The following is an 11,626-nucleotide window of genomic DNA, read 5'->3' as shown; positions in this document are numbered from 1 at the left end:
CTTCCCATAGAAAATGGAAGGCTGGCGCTTCTCCTCCTGTATAGGTGACTGAGTAGGCAGCTAGAACGATCAAGTCGAATCAGTGTTAAGATGACAGAAGTACTGCCCTTATCTGTCCTCTGTCCCGGTTCAATGACTCTTCCAATGTAGCACTTGCTCTATGTTCTGTGTGTCCTCACTGCCATAGGGGGTGCCCAGTGATATCTACGCACGCTAACTCTTAAGGAGCCACCATACCACCAAGTGCTACTTAACCAGTGGGCAGTTCTTTCCTAGACGTATCAGATATTTGGGACATCACTAAGATGTAGATTCATCAGTCTGAAAATGTCTAACGCCAGTCTAGACCTAGGGTTCCATGCTAGTTTGGGGTCCCGATATAGGATATAACATCACAGGATATCTGAATGCATCCCACCTCTATCCCATGCCAACTGCATTGACTCAACCACACCAGAGCCCTGTGGATTCTATCACTTAAAGTATCTACACCTATCTATTCTCATGACACAAAACTATCCCCTGCCAAAAAAAAAAAAAAAAAAAAAAAAATGGAAGCCAATGGTATTTCCATGCCTTGGAGACATTAGTGAAGTCTGAAGACTCTAATTTGCAATATTGAAGCAAGGAAAAAGAATTTTGTCCAAAGAATGATGGGTTAGGACAGCAGTACTGGGAATAAGTGGGAAAAGTTAGAAACCATCCCTATTTCTCTGCCAGGATGTCCATTTGCATCCATCTCACAGCTCATCACAGGGAGTTTCTGGCACTGTTCTGTGCTTTAAAACATAATTGCTGGTGTGATTACAGGGGTGAGGACTCCTGATGAGAACTGAAGGTGGCAAGCAGAGTGGATGAGTAGAATCCCTCATAGCCTTGGGACTCTGGTGTGTAGAATCCGTGTTCTGGCAATGGAAACAAATGGAAACTCAGCGCAAGGATTAAGGGTAAAAGCACAATGCGAAGCCCAATTTAAAACGGTTATTTTCAAGATTTGGTTTGGTTTCCACATTTCAAACCTGAACTCTCTTTATTTTTAATTATTTTAATAGCGTTATGATGTAGGGGGTGACGCAGATTCCAGTACTATGCAGGAGACAAAAATAAAAGCTCTAATTAAATATGTTAATTTCAATTAAACCAGTATCTATTGAGCAGTACAAACGATGCCCCTGGGCTGGTACTGTGACGAATATAAAAGATTTCCAAATGGAATATATTATACTCGCATATAATATATGAATGCAAAAGTATCAAATATTTAAATGTATGTATTATGTTTGTATAAATAGATATGCATAAATCAGTATATTTATACATGCAAGTTTTAATTTTTTCTGGTGTCAGGGTGTGAGTCAAAGATATTCTCCATTATGTGATTTAAAAAAAAAAAAAAAAAAAACACCGCAGAGATTCAGTTTTTCCTCTCACAGCCAGGCCTGGATCTTTTTTTTTTTTTCTTTCTTTCTTTCTTTCTTTTTTTTTTTTTTTTGAATCATTCCACCTCCTGGTCTGAAGCTCTGAATTCTCTCTCTGACCACAACCTTGCAGTTTCTGTATCTTACCTACTTCCCTTCACGCTCCCTGTGCTGTTCTGCTCCATCAACCGCCCTGGCTGAAGTTCCTCACCTCTTTGGTATCGCCCCATGCTCTCCGCAGCACTGGCTTCTGCCTCTTGCCGCCTGGCAACACCTGGTTGCAACACCCGCAAGCAACACCCGGTTGATTTTCCAGCTCTGCATCCCCCCCCCGCCATCCCCGTCATCCATTCCCCCTGCGAGAACGGAGGGTCTTCCACCTGTGCCGAGGGCACAGATGCCATCCGTTTGGTGCCCCCTGAACCCTACCCCGCTTGAACATCTTTTTTTTATTTCTCCAGTGTTGACTCTGTGTCCCATCTGCCAAGTGGTTGTGAAACTTGGTTTCCATTTTTCCTTTCATCCTTAACTCCTGTCTCCCAACACGCGGTCTTTCCTACTGCATTGCTGAGAAAAGACACCTGATTTCTTGAGTCCTCACATGACCAGTCCTCTCCATTTCTAAATTCCTGCTGTCTTTCGTTCGTCTTTTCCATCCTCCCTCTCAGCCCAGTGCTCCTCACCCCGGTGCTCCGATGCCTACCCTCTGACCCATCCTGAGGTCCACTCCAGCCAGCAGTACCTCCCTTATGGGCTTTTCATCTCTTCCACACGTGCCTACCACCATCTCTAACAGTCTCCCCGTCCTACCACCATCTCTAAAAGCAAATCTCTCCATCTATTTAAACTCTTGGATTCCTGTCCTCCGTTTTACCTTTTCACTTTCCAAACATCCCAAAAATGTAGCCTGTCTTTCTTCACTTCCTCACCTAATAATGCTCATGGCTTAAGCTTTAAAAGTGGGCTACACTCTGCTACTCTACCGAAGCTGCTCTGGCAACATTCCAGTGAACTTCTTGTTGCAGAATCCAATGACCCTGTCCCCCCACCGCTAACCTAAATTTACCATTGGGAAGCAGCATGTTCTGGCTTTAATCCTAGCCCTCTGGTCCTCTCTCTATGTTCTCTTGCTGGTTCCTGATCTCCCTCCTATGCCCTCAGCGTTGACTTGCCATGGTGTTCTGAGCTTGACCCTCTCGCCCTCTTTATCGCCATGCTTCTGTAGCAATGTTTCTTTCTTTCACCACTTTGACGACTCTCCGGGGATGAATTCCAAATCTTCTCACCTACACTTTCCTTTTCATTTCCTCTTAATGCAGATATTTCCGTTCACCTCCTGGACGATTTCTTGTTGAGTCAAATATCCAAGGCAATCCCTGCAAACGAACTTAATCACCAGATTCCCCCTTCTGGTTAATGGTTCCACTGTTCCTTCTGTCACCAAACTAAAGCTTTCCAGATACTTTGCCTCCTCCGTTTCCCTCTTCTTACACAGCTAATCATCTGGAAAGCCTGTAAATTCCTGCCCCCAAGGATTTCCCAATCTCCCCATTTCATTCAGGTCCTTCCATCTAGTTGGGATGATTTCAATATCTTTTAGCATTTTCTAAGTTTTTATATTTGAATCTACTCTTCTCAGTATTCACTTCCTATTAAATCATGCCATTCTCCAAGTGAAAAAAAAAAAATTCCAATGGGCTATACTTGCCACGATCCAGCAGGAAGAATAACTTCTTGTAATTTGCCAGTGTGTGTGCCTATGCAGCAGATAAGCTGAATCACACATTTTTGTCTTACCTTTCCGATACTGACTTTTTCCCCCACGTATTTTTTCTTGAACTGCTTCCTTTGCCCCAAATTCTCTCCTCCCTCTCTCCCATCTCACTCCCTTCTTGCATAATATCCATCTCTCTATATACAGATCTTCAAAGAACAGAACAAATGTACCACATGTCTACCTTCTTTCATCCAGAAAAACTTACAAATATGCCTTTTGTGAATGTCCATAGCACTTTAATTGTATCTCTCTAGTGATATCTGTTGCAGACCATCTTATTTTATGGTTACTTAATTATACATCCCATCTCTCCTGCTAGATTATAAACTCCCTGTGGTGGTCAGGGGGCATGCATTTATTCATCTTTTTATCTCCTGTAGCACCTACCAGTGTATCTTCCAAATGGAAAGTACTTGTAAATATTTGGTATTATAAATTATAATTGAAAAGAAGTCACTTTATTTTGCCCACAGGATACTTGAATCTGCAGTAAAACGTAAGGATCAGTCCCTCCACATTTCTGTATTTCTGCGCCTACCTACAATTACAGCAATATGCTGAATGTATACATGTTCATGTTAACTATTATTTCAAATGGGAATTTGGATTTTTTGAGGCTCTGCCTTGTTCTGTGAAGTTATTCTGTGGCTGTTTTATGGTTAGTAGTACTTGGAATACTACATGTATACCAACGAAATAAGTGGCAGAGGGAGAGATTATGGAGGATATTGATCACATGTCAGGTATCAGGAGCTTTCAGATGCTTTGAGTGGGGCTTGTCTCCAGATACTTCACTCCTGGACTGAGTCTCTTACAACCTGACCTATGCTGGCATTGATGTGGTTTTCATGCAATCTGTAGCCATTTTTTTTTTAAACTTACGTACCAGAAGGATCTTGTCACAATTCAGGCTCAGTAATCACATGGTTTTATGGACCCTAAGTGTGGTCCAGTAGGACCCTAAGTAGTGGTCCAGTAGGACCCTAAGTAGGTCCAGTATGACTTAGGGAAACTGTGCTGTGCTGCTCATGACCTGTCTTGGTGATCTCTCTTTCCTGCACTCTTTGTCTTCTTACCATATCTGAGGCTTTGTCTATAGGACTACTTCCCTCAAAGGGAAGTTGAGTGTTGAAATAATTGAGCACTTTGTTTCTGATCTGTGTACTGCAAGTGAAAGCAGGCTAGAATTTGAATGAGCTGACTTAGAATTCTAACGCAATCCTTTCTCTCTAAATGTGAAGGGATTCATTGCATTAGAGGAAGACAACATCACCCCTAACCATATGACTCTCTTGTTCGTTTATTCCCAGAGCCCTATTCACGTCCCCCCTGCCTCTGTGGTATGCCACTAAGCAGTCTGTCTTATTCCTTGTAGTCTGTGCGAGCCTGTGTTTATTCCCCAAAAGAACCTCTTGGAGCTGGTACTGTCCTTTCTTTCACTTATAATGTTTCCTTCCCCTGGCCAGCTTCATCTGCAAATCTCATTATGTCATTGATCATGAATTAATCTCCTTGGGAGGCATCTTCTGCCATTGTGTGCTAATTTAAAGCATACTATAGAGAACTGGACTCAAATAAGTTACAGGTCTGACAAGTCTCTTCTTCAAAAAAGTGAACAAAGTCCATTCTTCATTGAGACAGGAGGGAGGTAGAGGCATTGTGGTTGGCAAGATGGGGCAAAGTGTGGCAACTTGGGAGGCACCCTGATGAAAATTAAAATGTAAGTCTCGAGGGAGAATTTTTCTTCTTGAAAGTCCTGTTAGGTCTAGATAGTCCTGCTCCTAGAAATGGGGTAGTTAACATTTTAGAGCAAAATCCCCCTCTGTGTGTGTGTGTGTGTGTATTTCATTTCTCATCTAAAAAATTTACACACACACACACACACACACACACACACACACACCAGTGAAACAAATTGTCTGATAATAGGTAGAAGGGTAGGAAGACGCGATCCTCATAATGGACATTCATAAATTGTTGTTAGACCAATGGAATGAAAACAAATCCAGGACGTCGTAATATATCCAGGAGGCAATTTTACCCAAGAGGTATTCGTGTCAATTTTTTTCCCTGGAAATATCTGAGACATTAAGGGAGGATAGGAGGAAGGAAAAGGATAGGAAGTCTACAGTGGAGTTTCCCTTCATGTCACAAAGCCAGGAGCCTGCACCCAAGTCTCTTGGGTCTCCCTTGATTACTGGTTTTGATGCTAGCTTCAGAAAAGGGCAAGACCGAAAGCTGATGACCTTCCAGATGTCTGTTCCTTTAGTCCCCGGGAGTGAAAGCTGACACAAACTTGGAGCTTATTTCCAGGGCAGTATTGGACTGAGGACAGAGTTACACCTCCCGTTCCCCATTTTCACTTGTAACCTGAGATGCAGCAGAAAAGGAAGTAAATTTTTAAGAAAAATTTTAAAAGCCCCTTCTGGGGACCACCTTCATGCTCATGTGTGGACTGGAAGTTGTTTGCTCCAATGTCAAAAATACCAGGAAAGGTAACAGCTGCCCAGGGCACTGCCAGGAAAGCAAGAACCACATCATACCTGCCTTCAGCTGTAACTGTGCCCATCAGTGGTGAGTGCGGAACCTGGATCCAACCACATCCATGAGATCCTGAATGTCCACAGGCAGTCAGGCCACATGTCAGGCCTGAGCCAGTGCTTAGGCGTGTGCCTCAGACTACAGCACCCAGAGAGCCCCTGATCCTCACCTGAGTAGAGAGGAAGCGACCCCGTCACACCACCCTTCCCCACAGAATCTAAGCCACCAGGCTGTGATTCTGTCTGTCCTCGTATTAAGAGACTCGCAGTCTCTGAGATCTGACAGGAGTTGAGCTTCAGGGAATGTGGCCACAGGAATGTGAAATGTGTTGAGCTGCCTTTTCTCTTAGATAAGGTTGTTATCTATTTCCAAGGGGGACGTTTAAAAAAATAAATAAAGCATGCCTACCTGAAACCTCAGTCGTACTCAGAATAGTCTGTGTAGTTAACTCCCAGTGTCACTGTTACATTGTAATTTATCATTTTCTTTTGAATTCAAGGGCTATTTTAATATTCCCTTTGGCTGCAACAAGAGCCATGTGCAAACCACGGTCTGGGCCATAGTGCTGCCTCTGTCTGAGCTGTGCCCTCAGTAACTTCTGCATTGCTTCCACATGGTGACCTGGACAGCACAACTGGACCTCATCTGATCTCTTTGCCATGAGCTCCCTTAATGCGTGTGCACCTCCCCAGTTCACACACACTGCTTGTGTGCGCACACTTCTAACAGATTCCAAATTGCCAATTTCAATCGCCTTACGGAGGAACAGGGATACATCCTTGGGAGATAAAAGCGCTCATTTAGAACTGGGTGGACATATTCTGCTTTATCAAGCTAGTGTTTTCTCTCTTGTTCTACCTAGCCTGTGGATCCACTGACAGCTCAAGGTTTGACAGAATATCCAGACTTTATGTGAAAGGAGCATTCTGTTTTTGATGGAATAACCTAGTTGTCCTGTTGTTTGTCCCTGTTTTACCCTGTGGAATTCGTGTGGAACTCTGATGTCCTGTTGATGGATCGGTGCTAGGAAGATGGAGAAGCAGAAGCCAGTTTCCCCAAGGACAGATAGTCCTGTTACATAGATACATACTTACCCATATGTGCCCACATCTCTTCTTGACAACACTATGAGCAGGGTAGAGAGGTCTATCCTCACTGGGGACAGGAATAGCAATATGTGCCTTGGGAGATTCACAAATTTTTCTTCTTCCAGGGTCGGGAGCAGGGAAAATATCAAGACTTCATGTCCGTAGGAAGAAAGGAGACTAGAGAAGCATCCAGATAGAATTCTTACTGAGAAAAACATGAAATATTGACAATACCCTTTCTTTGATGCAAATGTCATTGGAAGACAACCAGGACTCATACAGCTTTGTTTCCCTCATCCACTTACTATCTCTGACATTCTCTTACTGTTCTTTCTCAGTCTAGAGATCCGGAAGTATTCTATGTTCTGAATGATGCACACATAACACTCAGAGGGCACAGAGCTTGAACATGTGCATAGTGTTTAATGTTTCCAAGCCAGAGTCCAAAAAGCCTAGCTCCGTCAGCCCCACTGTCCTTTAATGACTGAGGACAGAGTCTGCTTGTGCATCCTGGGTACTTTGGATCCCAGAAGAGAGAACAACTTTGTTACTACATTGCTCCACTGATCAGCGCAATTACCTTGGTTATTTCTTGGTAACAGGCACAAGAAATGGAGCAGCAGAAATTTGAAGAGTCTTTGCTTGATCATTCTTAATTATGTAAAAAGGACCTCAGCTATGGCAGTTTCTAGCCTGCTACCCGCTCCTTGGGGGATAGAGTTTCCAGGGTCACCAGCAACCCACTTAGTTGGCCACCATATTTAGCCTATGGTACATTCTGAGTAAATCAAATTTCCTTAGTTTGTGAACGTGGGATAATTTACCATAACCCCTTTTTCCACATAGCCTCCTTTGGCATGAAAATATGATCACCTTTTAATTTGACAGATGAAAAGTTTGAAGCACAGCAACATTTTATGATTAGTCAAAACTAAGGTTATTTAGGAAATTCTTTGGCAGAACCAAAGGTTGTCTGAAATTCCAACCCTCATCCTAGCTCACTGGGTAATGCTACCTGAATTGTCCACCCTCACCCTTTGTTAAGCATCTAACAGTGGAGAAAAATCATTAAAGCCAGGCAGCTGATTTATCCAGATCTTTCCCATGGAAATTTATCTTCTTTGTAGACCCGTACACACACACAGAGTCCAGAGTCCACATGAGTCTACAGAGACAAAGAGGTAAGAACAGGGCAAGAACTTTGAAAATGAGAGAGAGGTAGAAAAGTTTCTGTAACGAGGAAAAGTTGAAGGCCAAACGAGACAAATGTCTTTGAATTTTGTAGAGTAAGGCAATGTGAATAATTTTATTATTATTAAACATGTTTTATGTGGCATGTAACCCACATAAATAAAAAGCTTAAGGAAAACTGAGGCAGAGGATTTCTTGCAAAGTGTTAACATGGGGAAGAAAGTTTTTAGGAATGTGTGTGGGAGGAAATCAAAATACTCTAAAGATATCAGCAGTTTTGGTCAGCCCACAGGAGGGAACCTCAAGGGAGAGCCCCCAAGAGCCTTCTTCTGGGTACCCCTATAATTTAGCCAAACACAGCAAGCCCGATTCCAATATTAAGGCATGAATTTGTTCAGGAAACAGAAGTAGAAGTATATGGAAGTTCACATATACAATGAATTCAGAAGGAAGGCCCTATATCCCCTAGACGCACAATCATTATTGCTTGCCTAAAGCATGAAGAAGGGAAGTGTGGGCATTGCAAAGACCAATAAAGGTCTCCTGAGAATTATTACGAAATCTTGATTTTGCCCCAAGATTATAATAGTTAATTCTTTAAGCATCCAGAACCCAGGGAACCCTGCAACCATTTCTCCTGCAGTTTACTTGTTCACTGATGAATGATACCAAGCTCAGGAAGTTATTAGTCTTTCCAAAGAGGATAGTGTCTTTAGTTTAATCTTGCCACAGAACTGGTTTTAGTTCATGTACGGAGAGCATTCTGCTTATACCAAGAACAGTAAAAGAGCTCGAAGTTTCTTACCTCGATGTGGATTTTTTTTAACTTCGTTAGATCATCCTGTCCCCAGAGGGAAGACAGGACAGGAAGTAGGAAGATGGAAAAGTCCTTAAATGGGTGAGTGGGGAATCCTCTATATAGTCAATTATACAGTGTAGTCATTCCCAGAGGCTGCTTCAGGAACCTGGTTTCAGGAAAGAATATGGGCTTAGAGAGGAGGTAAGTTTTATTCTCATGTAGAGGGATGATGTAGAGGAGGGTACTAGAATCTTCCTTAAGGTCAAAGTTTAGAATTCAGCCCATTACAAATATCCTTTCTCTACTTTTCGATTCTCCATATGCCACATGAAATCATGATGGTATCATAGTAAACTAAGAGAGGGGTCAGGGTCATTCTATCTTGACTCCACAGTGACGTCATCCTTCACATGAGTGCCATTACAGATACGTGGGTCGTGGTGCTTGTAACATCAATGATGTAACGTGGCCAACTGCTGGTGAGCCTGTAGAGCATCATAATCCCATGAGATGACCATTCCCTGTTACGCTACAGCGATATTCTTTGGGGTGGGGGGAGATAAGAGGATTCATGGGGGCATAAAGGCATAAAATAACAGAATTATTCAATGGAGCTATTGTGCTCAGTATCAAGATTATAATAGAAATGAAGAAGATAACCTGAAGCATAGCTTGAAAGGATAGCTTGATAAAATCCATATCTGCGTAAGACTGAAGCTGCTGACTGTATACAGAACATGAGGGTACTTTCCCATTTGTGGTAGATTTTAGTGGTCCTGGGTGCTAGGTGTTTTATGGAGAGGCAGACAAAAGTTAAGTCAATTTCAGACCCCAGGAATTCTTACTGAGCAGCAGCCTCTGCATGAAACTCTTTCTCACTGAGATGGGAGCAAGATTCCTCTCATATTGTGACTTTGATTTCTCTCCAAGCCGGGCTTGTCCATTTGGTCATTGGCACCTGGGCAGCTCACACCTCTCCTTGACTTCTTGCTTTCTGTTGCTTACATGAAAGAATAATCTGCATAACCCTGTTTGGGTAAGGCCTGGTAGACAGAAAGATAAATGAGACCAAGAACAAAGCTACTATCTTCAGGGGCCGTTATTGTTTTCTGGTAACCTTCGTTTCTTTTTCGCTTCCTTTGTCACATCATGGGGGAAATCTACTTGGCCATCACCAATCACACATCCTACTGGCAAAGTTTGCTATGGAAGTTCATAAAGAAATTTAATCCTCGCCACTTGGGGAGTTCTGTTCTCTCCCCTAGAGTCACCTCTTCTTCCTTTCCTGGCAGCCATGATTCCAAAACAAGTTTTAGTGCTTGGTACTGAACAAAGAGAATAATAGCTGTAACAGGAAATAGGCCAAAATACCTATGTCTCTGGCAATTTCAGTGTAAGTTTTAACATTGAACCTTCCAGGTTCCTTACATGGAAACTCTTCTCACCTCTCGGTCTTCCTGGCAGCTCTCCTGGTTCCTTGTCATGATTTTGTTTCCCTCCTCTCCTCCTTTCCTATGACGGAGGGATGTGTTCCTTAAGATGCAGTATTATCTAAACTATTAGATTGTTAAAGCAACTCTTGGTAATTTCTCACGGTTTTCTCAGTATTTTAACTTGGGAAGATAGAGAAGGTAAAAAGGAGAATGATAAGCAAACAAGAAAGGCCATATTACCAGGTGCTTCAACTCAAGGTCAAGTGCTGGGAAATGGTGTGCCCTCAGTGATAGCCTGCAGTTCTACCAGTGGAGAGGGGTGTGCTTTGGAATTTTAAGCATTCTCTGTGAGAATGTGCACCAGGGCTTTGATTGAGGTGCCTGTCGTGTATATGGAGGCATTTTGTGGTTGTTACTGTCTTCTCTCTTTTTTATTGTTTCAAAGCACAACCCCTGTGTGATGTGGGATGTTCAGGTGTCAGTCTGAACGTGCTGGTGATATGACAGTACCCTAACGTCACAGAGTTTCTAAGTCTCTCACCCAATGAGCTGTTGTACATTATATTTTTAAGCATTTATATCGTGTCTCCTTTGGAATGAGAGAGAGAAAAGTGAAATAGGAAACAGATTCAGTAACAAGTAGACAAAGAGCTTTACTCTGAAAAAAATGCTCCTCACTGAGCTTAGAAATTTTTAAACGCAATGAAGGGAGAACTCAGGGTAGAATGGTTTGGGGGTGAAGAGATGATGACACCAACATCCAGGTGCTGTGGTCTATTCCATAAATGATGTGTTTGCTGCTCCCTATGAGCTCTGGCAGAAGGAGAAGCTTTGCTGCTATTGATTGTGCAAAACATTGGCAACAGAATAACTTTAGAAAGAGGCATAGGCTTCCTTCCAGGAAGACATTGATAAACATTGCACCTTAACTTTTCAAAAATTCATCTACAGACCTTTAGGGCAGCTTCTCTCAAGTGATTTTCATTCTCCAGTCAAGAATATTTTGAGTAGAAGAGCCTTAGACCCATTATGATTACATTTACTTAAATTGGGAAGCCAAAGGGCACTGTGAAGAACAAAATATATCAGGGGAATAGAGTTAGCTGAACCTTTTTTTCAATTTTGGAATGATTTTGGATCACGAAGTTAGGTCACCTCTGAGAGAGAAAATCTTTTAAATAAAATTATTTCTTCTCTTCCCCAGTGAAAACACCAGGTTTCTAATCTGATTACTATTTACCTCAGGAAGGAAATTGGTAGATTAGATTACAAATAGGCATTTTATGGATTGATTTAATCCTGAGTCTTACACATATTAACATGGATTTTACCAACTCAGACACATGATCTTTTAAGCTATAAAATATTATTAAAGGGCA

Source organism: Panthera leo, chromosome B4 (genome assembly GCF_018350215.1).
Source record: "Panthera leo isolate Ple1 chromosome B4, P.leo_Ple1_pat1.1, whole genome shotgun sequence".
In the NCBI taxonomy this organism is placed as follows: Eukaryota; Metazoa; Chordata; class Mammalia; order Carnivora; family Felidae; genus Panthera; species Panthera leo.
The sequence above is the reverse complement of the archived record's forward strand: the minus strand, read 5'-3'. Positions refer to the sequence as shown.